Source organism: Aotus nancymaae, unplaced genomic scaffold (assembly GCF_030222135.1).
Source record: "Aotus nancymaae isolate 86718 unplaced genomic scaffold, 86718_ANA_hifiasm-v0.15.2.pri h1tg000007l, whole genome shotgun sequence".
Classification (NCBI taxonomy): domain Eukaryota; kingdom Metazoa; phylum Chordata; class Mammalia; order Primates; family Aotidae; genus Aotus; species Aotus nancymaae.
Genome location: NW_026988418.1, coordinates 42,469,292 through 42,483,109, shown reverse-complemented (window position 1 = coordinate 42,483,109; position 13,818 = coordinate 42,469,292).

The following is a 13,818-nucleotide window of genomic DNA, read 5'->3' as shown; positions in this document are numbered from 1 at the left end:
GAATATTTATTATAGTAAACATATATTGTAACGAAATAATTTGATAGCCTTCAAAAGGTGATGGGAACTTACACATAACACTTAAAACACCCCTAGATCTAAAAGCCATCTAGGGGTGTCACTAAAAGCTTTCTAAGTGGAGCTATGACAATTACCTTGACTCCTCAGATAATAAGAATGTCTTAACTTCAGTTTTATGTCTCACTCATAGAGAATAAAAGGAACAAAACTAGGTTTGGTTTAGACAAGTCATAAATAAATAATATACACAACTTATTTTGTTTTTGAAGACTATGGTGAAAAATGTGGCTTGGATTAAGAACAATCTAATGATCAAATTTCAATTTTCCTCATTAGTTTACTAGCTTGGTTGAGGTATTTGACTGTTCTAAGCTTCAGTTTTCTCATCTCCATTAGAGGCATAATATTCATTATATAGAGAAGTTAAATGAGATAAGGTAAATTACTCATTCAAGGGAGTATATAAATAAATTGAAAATAAACCATTTTTATACTATGCATAGAACAATAATGTTTACAACAACAAAAATGAGCGTTATTACACAAAGAACAATGTCTTAGTTGGCAAGCTCTTGGCAGTGAGACAACAATTCAAATGTTTCTGCTGATCAAAGGACTTTCTTAAGCTTAGAGTTCATCCTCGCTGGCTGGAGTTGGCAAGAACCACTTTAAGAAACACAGTTCAACTACTTCTTGTGCTGCATAGGCTTTGTGAATAAACCCTGAATATCATTTTTCAAAGCAATAAAATAATATCAGTTAGCAAATTTGTGAATATTAACTTTCTCTGAGGCTAATTCTCTGAAACAGAACTTTTCACATCACACTGTCAAAAGCCAAGTTGGCCTTTTAATCTTTAGACAAGGATGGGAAAAACGATGAAATTTCTGATAGATCTCTTTAGACTGCATTTGGGAAATTAGCACATAAACATGACACAGAACAGAAATGTACCTACCTCATTAAAGAATAAACCACATAACATAATAGCAAAAAACCGGAAGGAATTATAGGCAGTCCATTCCCCACCCACATTTTTCAATGGAAAAAATAGAAACCTTCTTTAAATGTAGTTTCAAGCAAGATTTTAATAGAGTGGATGGATGGTATGTACTTCTATTTCTCGATGCCAATACTATCACAGCTTTAAAGTCTAGATTCTTAAAAAATTCTTAGCAGTTCAGATAATTTTTATTTAGACTTTCTGTTTGTCTTTCACGTTTACCTCTTCAAGCATAAAAGATAAGACAGTATTATTATGTATTAAAAATATATAATTTGTATTTTTCTGCCATACTTTTGCTAGTGAAATGTCTATTTCAAGTTTTTATTCCCCTCTCACAGTGCTTTAAAAGAAATTTTCAGATATGGGAAGGAAGTAATTCTTTAAGTGTGCCCATTCATCCAGAGACCATTATTTATCTGCATGATCTGAGCTCTGCAGTGCTCTAAACACCTGAGTGACTGAGGTCTCATAGCTCCTATTTGATGTCCCACTATAGAACATTGTGACTGGCTTATAAAATTCAGGGAGAAGACTATTCCGATGATACTGTGTTTGTTGCATTCTCGTGATCATTATCTATGAATTGATTTATTCCTCTCCTTACGCACAACCTACTAAGTAGAAATTCTTCACTCTGCTTAATTGAATCACTCTCTTCTCTCCACATAGAGCACTGAAGTTGAGTGCTGGTAGGGGATGTTTATGTTGAAGATCTAATTGACTTGACCTTTCCACATACCGAACTAAGTAACTTGAAATCTGGGAAAAAAGTAGTTGTTTTTTATAAATCTAAAACCATTTCCATGGTTCTCGACTGGGGACAAATTTCCCCTCCAGGGGACATTTAGCACTGTCTAAAGACTCTTTTATTTTTGGTTGCACAGCTAGGGAAGGGGGATACTATCAGCATAGTGGCATCTGGAAGTTGGCAGCCAGGGATGCTGCTATACTTCCTACCATGCACAATACAACCCCTTACGACAAAGAATTATCTCACCCAAATGTCATTAACGCTGAGGCTGAGAAACGTTGTTACCACTTCAAATTTGAAAAACTTCTTTATCTCTATAAGACAAAAGATTTTAGTTTTTCAGAAAGCAGATTGCAGAGTAGCTTATGAGGACATAATCTCTGACAATTCTGAACTTCGTGGCATTTCAATGAACCAAACCTTAAAAAGTAACCTGACTTTTTAAAAGCAGGGTGGGAGGTGCACTGTGAAATAGAGCTGAGGAAGTACTACTCAGAGTCCTCACCAATCTCCTGTGATCATCTTCTTGTATATTTCCATCGTAGCACTGGAGAAATAACAATTCTGGGGAGTCTAGAGTATGCTACCTTACTATGCATGTCCTTAAATAATTACCTTTCAAGGGAGCTATATTTCTTGCATGAGGATCAAGAGTGAGAAAATTTGGGTCCTCTCGTCCACTCCAGAATTATAAAAGAAATTCGGAAAGAAGCCAATGGAGTGTCTGACATTATAGCTGTCTGTGCAGGCAGCATTGATTCTCCATTCTACGGATGTCTCAGGAGCGCTTCTTCTAGCCAGTCATCAAGATTTGAGTTAATGATGGGTTAGGATGCCTTCCAGCCAGCTTGACTGATGTCGCTTAAAAACTATCTCCTTATAAAGTTACTTACAAGGCTCTGGTGAGGCCATCACTGAATCCAATTAAAAATCTTATTTCTTCCATGCTGTGAGAGGAATCAGGAGCCTAGCCCTTTGTTCTGGTGGTGTTACACCACAGAAGGTACATTCGACACTATCTAGTCCTTAGGCACACTTGTATGAAAAAATCCCTTTATCCCCAAGGCCAGATATTGGTTATTCTGTCACTTCTAGATTCATAGGTAGGATTTTCTTCTCATAACAAAAAATAAAATAACAAGAAATGATAATGAAGAAAAATAGCATAGGTATTCATGTCCTATTGTAGACACTTGGAGATTTCTCTGCAGAAAGATATTTTCTATGCTAGAAGGAAAAAAACTGGTAAAGTAGGTCAGGCATGATTGAAGCTCTACAAATTGCAGGTATGCTACAATTTACAGTAACATTTTTTATTTTAAAAGTAACTTTTGAAGAAGGGTCAAAGCAGAATTCAATGTGATAATATAATTAAAGACGTTTTCAATAAGTCAGCACTTATTTTAGTTTAGTTTTCCCCTCGGAATGAAAACTGTGTAGGCAATTAGTTTAAATTAGGCTACATGGGGATATTATTTGTATAGCAAAAATAAGTTTTTCTTTGTAATTAAATTTAATGGTGTTGCACTGGAGAGAAACTGAACAAGTTTCTAAGACTAGCATTGCTCTAGTCAATCCAGTGTTCTGAGATCCATTGACATAACAAGTCATTTTGCTAATTCCCTGACATGGTCTGCACTCTAGATTCTGAAAAATTTACTTCTACCTTCTGAAAAATTTAAATAAATCATTTTTCTCTGAGGCTCTTCTAAGTTCTAATGCTTCCTAGATGATTTTGATGTTGCTAAAACCTTGCTTTTGTTTTCATCTTTATAAAGAATGTAAAGAACAGCTTCTAATTATTCATGTATCTGCATATGCACATGAATTTAAGATTGAAACATTGGGACTATTCATATATTTTAAGCCCTTGTTTATGAAGTAGTTATTTATTCACAGGGTTCTTGGTATTTAACATGCTTATACACACACATGCACACATGCACAAACACAAATATACATATTCACAAATATGTTATGGGTGTAGTTCATTATTTAAAATTTTATGACTAATATGTATAACTGTTATAATTAGAAAGCATAATAAAGGAAAAATATTTGCTCTTCTTTATGGCATATAAAATGTAGACCTGGTTTACTTTTTTGAGATGTTATACTTCAGAGCATATTAAACTGGTTTTCTAGTATAAAATTCACTATTGACACTAAAAGAAACAAGTTATATTAACAGAGGCAAGATTTTGAGATAGCTAGAAAGTTTTAGATTCCCACCTGTCTCTCATTCACTAGCTCAATATTTCAGGTAAGTTATTTAAAGCCTTCAAGTCCTGCTCTATCATCTATAAATTAAGGTAAATAAATCCCACACAATAGAGTTGTTTTAAAGATCAAACAAATTAATAGATTAAAAGTACTAACCATGCCCATAACAAGCAGTAACAATTAAGATTAATTGTTATAATCAATTACTGTTTTCACTAGGAATAAGGGAGGGTAACCAGGTAGAAATAAAACATCAAATGATGCTATTTACATTTATAAATTCATAATACTCTATCAACCACTCTGGACTCCAAAGTGATTAAAGTAAGTTTCATGAAACTGTTCATAAATGGATAAAGTGGCTTTATTTCTGCCGTTTCCTCATACTGTTCCCTAGGCCTTTTTGTACTTGCTACCTAGTAAATAAGTGTTCATTCTACCTGTTTACCAGGTACCCATTCTACTCATAAATTAAGATAATTTATTTTGCAAAGCTCTGCCTGATGTTTCCAGCCTCTCACTATACATGGTGATTATCATCATTAACATACTTTGTTTATAAGTTTGCTGAAGTCTTTAGAACATTCACTGCTTTACCTACATGTTTTTCTCCTTTCAAAGGTATGCCAACTTGAAGGCCAAAACTACATTTTATTCATTGTGTTTTCCTAATGTGTAGAAATTTCTGGTCTCCTGATACATGAATACATACCTGCTGGGTCAATGAATGGACAAATGAGTAAACTGACAAGTACATTTTTCTAGCACATTTTTGTTTATTTTATTCTAAATCAACAGTAACCATATTCTTTCATTACTTCTAGTCCTCTTTCTGGAAAACATATTTCAGTTATGCCTGATGGTGACTGTCTCCCTTACTATAATATTTAACAGATAATTGTCATTACTTTCTCCTGCAATCATTTTTCATTTTATTTTCCAGTAAAGCACTTTCTTTATTAATTAAAAATTTAAGAAAAAAAGAAGAAACAATATGCCTTTTTCTAACCAGCTGTTCTTTTTTTTTTCCATTTTTATGCCACTTACTGTTGCCTGCCTAACCTTTTCCAGTGGGACTGTTCCTCCTACCACTTTACAGAACCTACTTTACAAATTGTCACCAGCGACTTCTCATCTCAAATTCAGAGGTGTTTTCATTTTTCTTTTCTCTCATTTGTTTAGAGATTATGACACAGCAAGGCCTACTCAACCAACCATCCACAAATATCAGTTCTTTAATTTTTAACCACATTTTGTGTAATCTATAATTGTGCATTTAATATAAATCCTAGAAAAAGCACAATTGATTTTTAGGTTATTCTAATTAACTCATATACATATGACCATAAGAGAATAATGTGTGTCTCTGAAAAACTGGAAGAAAAATAGTATAAATGATAAAAATATACATGTGAAATTGCCCTAAGGATTAAACCAAGAAGCTGAGAAGGGCAAAATGATATTTTCTATAAACTGTAAAATTCACAGATAAAGAAAATAGAATGCAAGCAAGGTAGAAACATACATTTAGAAAGTAATTTTTTTTTTAAATAACAAAATATAAAGAGAAAAACGAAGAGAGAGAGAAATGTGATTTGAGGCAGTTTTGAAGCAAAGCAGGTTTAGAAAAGAACTCATTAGGCCACCAGAATTTGAGAGAATCCTGACAGAGATGCAAATTTGGAGGTGAGTGAAAAAAACTCAACAAAGCCAATCAATTTCTACTAGCAGAGAGGGAGAAAACACAAAGGAAAAGAAAAGAAAACTTCAGAGGTCTATGAGAAATGCCAAGTAGTATCCAAATCAACCTAGAACAAAAAATAGTGTTTGAAAAATATTTGAAGTCGTGTTAAAATGGGCTATTGGAGGTTTTTGTTAGTGCTGTCCAGTTGTGAAAGGACATGCACATTTAGAAATGCAAATCTGAAGTTTGCTTCACAGAGTTCTATTTGAAAAGACTTATGATTTTTATAAAAATAATTGGTTTTCTGTTTCCTCCACCTCTGTGAGAAATGTCCCTGTGGGATTTTTCAAACACAGGTGCCTTTGAGTTCAGTTTTACTTGAGCTCTCGTAAAATATTTGGGTGTGGCCCTTTTGGAGGACAGTTTTGCAGTGATTGTGAAATTCTCAGAAAGGGTGTAAACTCAGGACTTTTTGCAAAAATATTAATGCATCACTGAATGTCAAAAAAGAAAAGACCAAAAAAATAGGGAATAATTTAAACCCAGAGAGAGTTTGTCATAACTTCAGCATTTGTTTAAATCTGGATAAAGGACACTTAGCCTTTCAAAGTTTGCTCCATGTAATCTGAACTCTGGCTTAAGCAAAGCATTTGTTTTTGCTTGAAATCTAGATTTCCATGAAAAACTAAGTATTTACTGATTAATTTACAACACTGAAGTTGCAAAAGCTGTGTCCTTTATCCAGATTAATTAGTTAGTGTAACATTTTTTACTTAGTACATAACTTGTGAAACATTTATTATGGGGAGCTAGGGCGCCAGGTTACATATAAAGAAAGTACCAAACAGTTCATACAAAAACAACAAACATAGAAAGTGCTATTCTAATTTTATGGCACCGAGAAGAGCAGTTAATTTTCCCAGTACCTTATGTATAAAATGTCTTCAAATTCTAATAAAGACATTAAAAAAATCTGCATTATTTTAAGTTGAACTCATTTATAATGATTTACTCTTTGTCAGGAATAACAACTGAGAATCATGGTTTCTGCAAGTTTTCTAGAAATAATGTGTTGTATTATTTTTCCACCTTCAAAAAATAAAAAAAAATTAAGTAAATAAATAAAACCTAAGCAGCCCATTTTCCTTAAGGCAACTAAAATTAAAAATTACTAAAATGCAAATATTTTATAGTAATGTTGTTTATTGAAACATTTATTTAACATTATTTTGTTTCAATATCGATATAGTTAATAGATAATATATATGATACAAGCTTAGGGCATAAATGTAGTATCTTAATTAACAAGTGATAGATATTACTAAGTGAATAATGTATTTCATTTAATAGAGACTGAACTATATCTGGTTCTGAAAGTGATTGGTCTTTTTATTGAGAGATTAATCCATTTCAAAAGGTGATGCATCTCTTTCAATATGAGCTAAATCAAATCTCTAATGAATTTTTTGTCATTGTGCGCAAATGTAAGAGAAGGAACAAGTTTGCCCTCAAGTGGACTTCAAAGGCAGATCAGAGTTTCCAAAGAGAAGGGGGGATTTATGTAGATGTGTAAATCCACATCATAGATTTATGTATTCAGAGTAATAGGGAGTAGGCTCAACCTGTCTCATTCCTTACAGAATATTTTTATTTTGGAAGCCTCTTATATTTTCCTAGGTGTTCCATTATATAATGCATTATTGATATGTCACAAAACAATTATAGTAGAACTTTAAAATATTCAAATGTTACTTGGCATTCATTAGTTATAATTTTTCTAGACTCTTTTGAGGCAGCAACTTTGCCCTAAATTGAGATAAAATAAGTTTGAAAATTTTAATTTTCCCCTCTCCAATAGACATATATTGTGCCAAAAAGCCTTTGCAAAATATATAATTAAAAGAAGCTGGCAGTGATATCAAGACAGCACAATAGGAGATTCTGGGCTTCACTATCACACCACAAAGTTTAACTAACAACTATCCACAGATAAGAACACCTTGGTGAAAACCTCCAAAATTGCAAATAAACTTGAGTCTGTTGTATGGTCCACAGAATGGTAAAACATCACATGAAACCGGTAGGAGAAACAGTCTCACTCTGACTGTGTATCCCTCCTCCTTTTCTAAGTCTGCATGGTGCCACAGAGAGAGAATTTTCCAGGAATCGTGGTTTCTACAGGAAGAAAGAACCAGAAGCAAACACCCAGATTCCTTTAGCATTCTGAGATGCTTCCCAGGAAGCCCACTTCCATCTCACCTCAAAGGAAATGCATAGGCAAATAGCATGGCTAGACCATCTGGGAGTGAGGTAGAAACAAAGCAGAAAGGTGGAGCCCACAGCAACCAGCATGCAGATCTTGATGGCAGCTATGTGTACTTGCCGGCAGTGACACCCAATCAGACATATCAGCTAACAGCATAGCCAATATACAAAGCTGAGTTGGTTGCTTCCAGAAGAAGAGGGAAGTTCTATCTGGTTTGAATGCCTAGAAAGCTAGTTTCCAGGAAAAAGCTCCGACCCTGCCCCAGGGCTGTGCCCAGGAGGGGAAACAAACACCACCACAGCAAAGTATGGGAAAGAGCAGGGGCTAGTTGCCACACCTAAGATTTTAACAGCACTCAGTATCATCTCAAAACCTACACCCAGACCTCTCCCAGGGAGAGAGCAACTGTCACAGCAGATTACGGCAAACAGCACAAGCTAGTGGCACCACATCTAGGAATTTAAACAGTACTCAGCCTCAAGCTGCCTCAAGGTTTTTTATAGAAAGAGGGGTAAACCTCAACCATGCATTTCTATTGAGCAAAGCATCTGGTCCTGTCCATCCTAATCAGCAACTCTACCTAACCTTGAAATCCGTCCTGCAACCCTATCCAACTGCTGAATTCAAATAGTGGTTCCATCTGGCCAGGAAATACACCCTGTGGCCCAGCCTGATCTTCAGTAATTGCACTGCCTATCTAGAAGCTCAGCATGACTGCAGAGCCCAGCAAGCTGCCCCACCAAACTTCTTAAAGCTCAGCACGACCGCAGAGCTTAGCAAGTTGCCCACCCAAACTTAGCAGTTCAGCTATCTAGAGAATCTGAAAGAAAGTTCTGTCTGCCAAGGTTTGCTATCAGCTGGCCCACACAGAATCACTAAATAATGAAGGTCTACCGCTGACATTAAAACAAAAGAAAACAGAACACCAGTAAAAGCAGAAAAAGGTGGCTGTCTCCTCAAATGTGCAGACACTATATTACAAAGACACAAGATTACATGCAAAGACACAAGATTACAAAGAATTTCAACTGTACAATAGTGCAAAAGTGGTATGCATTCAATAGAAACCATAACTTCATCATAAGTCATAATGAGCTCTTGACTTATGTTGGGTTATGTCTCAATAAACTCAAAGAATCAAAAAAATTGTAAGTCAAATCACTGTTAAATTGAGAGCTATCTGTATTCTGGGACTGTAATAACTAAACTAAAATAAATTGTCAGTGGTTATATATTGTAATAAATTGCAAATTCTAAAATCAAAGGCATAAAATGTTGGAGTGAGAAATAAAAGCATACAGTTGTATACAACTAAAGTTGAGTTAGTATCAGCTTGGAATAGATTGTTATACGTATCAGATGTCATATGTAAACCTCATAGTAACCACAAAGCAAAAATCTATAGTAGAGGCACAAAACAAAATAGAAAATATTTAAAGCAAAGCACTGCAGAAAACCATCAATCACTAAGGAAGAGAGCAAGAAAATATTTAAATATCTTCCAAACAACCAAGAAACAATTTTAAAATGTGAGTGGGAAGTCCTTTCCCATCAAATAAGGATCAAGAGCATTTTGAATGTAACTGTAATAAATTTTGTGTTAAAAAGGCAAAGGTAAACTGAATGTATATAAAAAAATAAAACAAACAACTCTATGTTGTCTACAAGCAAGTCACTTCTCTTTTAAGGACACATATAATCTAAAAGTGAAAAGATGGAACAAGATATTCCATGCAAATGGGAAACGAAAGAGAGCACAAATAGCTGTCCTTAATGACAGGGAAGGAGCAACATCATTTTGGACGAGTATTGCCATTTTAAGTTTCACTTTGATGAAAAACAGCCTAAATCCAAAGGGTATCAGCCTAATGGCTAAGATCAGCATGACCATAAAGCACAAATAACATCCCCAACCAGAGACCTGCCAGCCCAAGATAACCTTCCGTCCGGCAGGAAAGATGTCAGCCCCAAGGTAACCTACCCTCTGCCCAGAGACATTCTCACCCCACCATAAATTTCTCCCCAACTCAGAAACATTCCGAGCTTGTGATAAGTCCCCCTTACCCTAAAACCAATATATACTCTTTGTCTGTAATAGAGAGCGCTTCTTGCCGAAATCGGCCAGAAGCCCCTCTTAGGTTTATTCCCCAAAATAAACCTGTCTTTGAATGTTGAGCCGCTTTTCATGTTTCTTTCCTTTCTTTAACTCTTACACTTATATCAGACAAAACAGACCATAAGTCAAAGCCGTAAAAAGAGACAAAGAGGGAAATCATATAATGACAAAGGGGTCAATTAATCAAAATGTTATAATGATTATAAATGTGTATTCTTCAATACCTGAGCACCTAAATATATAAAGCAAATATTAAAGGATCTGAAGAGAGGATATATTACAATAACAGTAGAAAACTTCAATACCCTACTTTCAACAATGGACAGACCACCCAAACAGAAAATTAATAAGAAAAATTATTCTTTGAACAACACTTTAGATGAAATGGGCCTAACAGACATAAATGGAACATTCCATCAATCAACAGAACACATGTTCTTCTCAAACACACAGGGAATATTATCCAGGATAGATCTTAATGTTCATCCACAAGTCAAGTCTTGGTCAATCTAATTGTATCAAATACCTTCTCTGACCACAGTAGTATGAAACTAGAAATCAGTAACAGTAAGAAACTAGGAAAATTTAAAAATAAATGGAAATTTTAAAAAATTCCAGATAAATGGATAAACAAAAAAGAAAAAGGAAATTAGAAAATATTTTGAGAAAAACAAAAATGGAAACACAACATATTCAAGTATGAGATGCAGCAAAAGCTTCTAAGAGGAAAGTTTATAGCAATAAATGCCTACATCAAAAAGAAGAAATATCTTAAATAAACAACTTAATTTTATGCCTCAAGAAAATAGAGAAATGAAGAACAAATTAAGCCCAAAATCAGCAGAAGAAAAGAAATAATAAAGATTAGAGCAGAAATAAATCCTATAGAGATCAGAAAAACAATACAACAGATCAATGAAACTCAGAAGTTTTTTTGTTTTTTGTTTGTTTGTTTGTTTTTAAGAGAAAGTTTTAACTGGACTAATGGGAAAAAAAAGAGTTAAGACTCAAGTAAAATCAGAAATTAAGCAGAGACATTAAAACTTATACCACAGTAATACAAAAAGGTGTAAGATACTATTATGAACAATTATAGGCCTCAAAATTGGATAACCTGGAAGAAATGGATAAATTTCTAGACCAATACAGCCTACCAAGACTACATTATGAAGAAACAGAAAATCTGAATAGACAAACAATGTGTAAGGAGATTGGATCAGTAATATAAAGTTTCTCATCAAAGAAAAGCCAAGAATCTGATGACTTTACTCCTGAATTCTACAAACATTTAAAGAGGAACTGCTACAAATCCTTCACAAATTCTAAAAAAATCAAAGAGGTGGGAATACTTCCAAACTCTCTTTAGGAAGCCAGCATCGCACTGATACCACAAAAGTCAGACAAGAAAATAACAAGAAAAGAAAACTACATGCCAAGATCATTGTTAGAAATAGATGCAACAGTCCTCAACAGAATGTTAGCAAAGACAATTTCAATAACACATGAAAACAACAGTGTTCGCCATGATTAAGCGAGATTCATCTCTGGGATAGAAGTATTGTTCAACATATGGAGATCAATCACATTAAAAGAGTAAAGAACACATTAACAGATATATCACGTTAACAAAATGAAAGACAAAAACCATATGATCATTTGATTAGATGCTGAAAAGCCACCAGGCATAATTAAACATCCTTTTATAATTTTTTTAAAAATGCAACAAATTAGGTATAGAAGGAATGTAATTCAACACAATAAAGGCCATAAATGATAGGTCCACAACTGGTATAATACACAATGGTGAAAAATTGAAATCTTTTCCTCTAAGATCCAGAACAAGACAAGAATGTTTAATCTCACCACTTCTATTCAACATAGTATTGGAAGTCCTTGACAGAGCAATCAGGGGAAATAAATAAAAGGCATGAAAGTAGGAAAGATAAAAGTGAAACTGTCACTATAGATTACATAATCTTATACACAGGAAACTTTAAAGATTTCATACCAAAAAAATTAGAATTAATAAATACAGTAAAGATGTAGGACACAAAATCAACATATAAAAATTAGTAGCACTTCTGTATAGTAACAAGAAAATTTCCAGAAAAGAAAAAATTCCAGTGACAATAGCTAAAAATATATACTTAGGCAAAAATTTAACCAAGAAGGTGAGAAACCTGTACATTGAAAACTGTAAAATGTTAATTAAAAATAATAACAAAGATGCAATAAGTGGAAAAATATCCAGTGTTCGTGGATTGGAAGAATTAATTTTGCAAACCTGTCCATGCCATTCCAAATAATCTGCAGATCCCTTGTAATTCTTATCAAAATTCCAGTGTTATTTTTCACAGAAATAGAATAAAATACTCCTAAAATTTGTAGGAAATCCTAAAAAAATCTCAAGTAGACAAGGCAATCATGAGCAAAAAGAGCAAATCTGGAGGTATCCCACTGCCTGATTTCAAACTATATTGCTAAGTGATAATAATTAAAACAGCATGGTACTGACATAAACCTACACTCATCTTTCAATTGAATAGGATGGAGAGCCCAGTAATGAGCCCACACATATACAGTCAATTGACTTTTGATAAAATTGGCAAGTATACATTGGCAATAGGACAGTTTATTTAATAAATAGTGTTTAGACTATTATAGTGTATGGACCCTTATCTCATACTATATACAAAAATCAACTAAAAATGGATTAAACATAGTACATGGAATTGTAAAATGTCAAAAAGAAACCATAGGGGAAAAACTGCACAGTTATCAGTCTGGGAAGTACTTTTTTTTAATTGCAAACAACAAAAGCAAAAGTAGATGAATGTGATTACATTAAATAAAAAGCTTCTGCACAACAAACAAAACATTTAATAGAGTTTGGATATAATCTAAGGATTAGAAGAAAATATTGGCAAGCCATGCATCTGATGAGGGATTAACATCCAAAATATGTGAAACACTCTAACAACTCTATTATCTTCCTTTTCCATAGAAAGAAAAGAGATAATTCAATTATGAAATAGGCAAGAGGCCTGAACAGACATTTCTCAAAAGAAGAGATACAAATAGCCAACTGATATATGAAAAAATGCTCTGTATTACTAATCATTAAAGATAACATTAAAAACACAATCAGGTAATAAATCACACCTGTCAGAATGGCCGTTATCAAAAATACAAGATAGTAAGTGTTGGTGAGAATATGGAGAAAAGGAAAAATGTTCATATACTGTTGGTGGAAACATAAATTAGTATAGCCATTATGAAAAACTTTATGGAGGTTATTCAACCAAGTAAAAATAAAATTACCATATAATCCAGCAGTCCAACTTCTAGGTATTTACTGAAAGGATTTGATATCAGTATGTTAAAGAGATGCTTGAACTCTCATGTTTATTGACACACTATTCACAATAACAAAATTATGGACTCAATCTTACTATCTATCAGCAAATAAGTGGATAAAGAAAATGAGACATACACACACAATGGAATACTATTCAACCTTACAAAAGAAGGAAATTTTGTCATTTGCAACAACATAAATGGAATTGGGGAACATTATCCTAAGTGAAATAAGCAAGAGATAGAGAAGCAAGCACAACATGTTCTTTCTTATATGTGGAATCTGAAACAACTGAAATCTGAGAGGCAGAAAGTAGAATGGTGGTTACCAGTGGCTGAGGGTAAAGAGACATGAGGGGCTTAGGGAGATAATGGTCAAAGGGTACAATGCCTC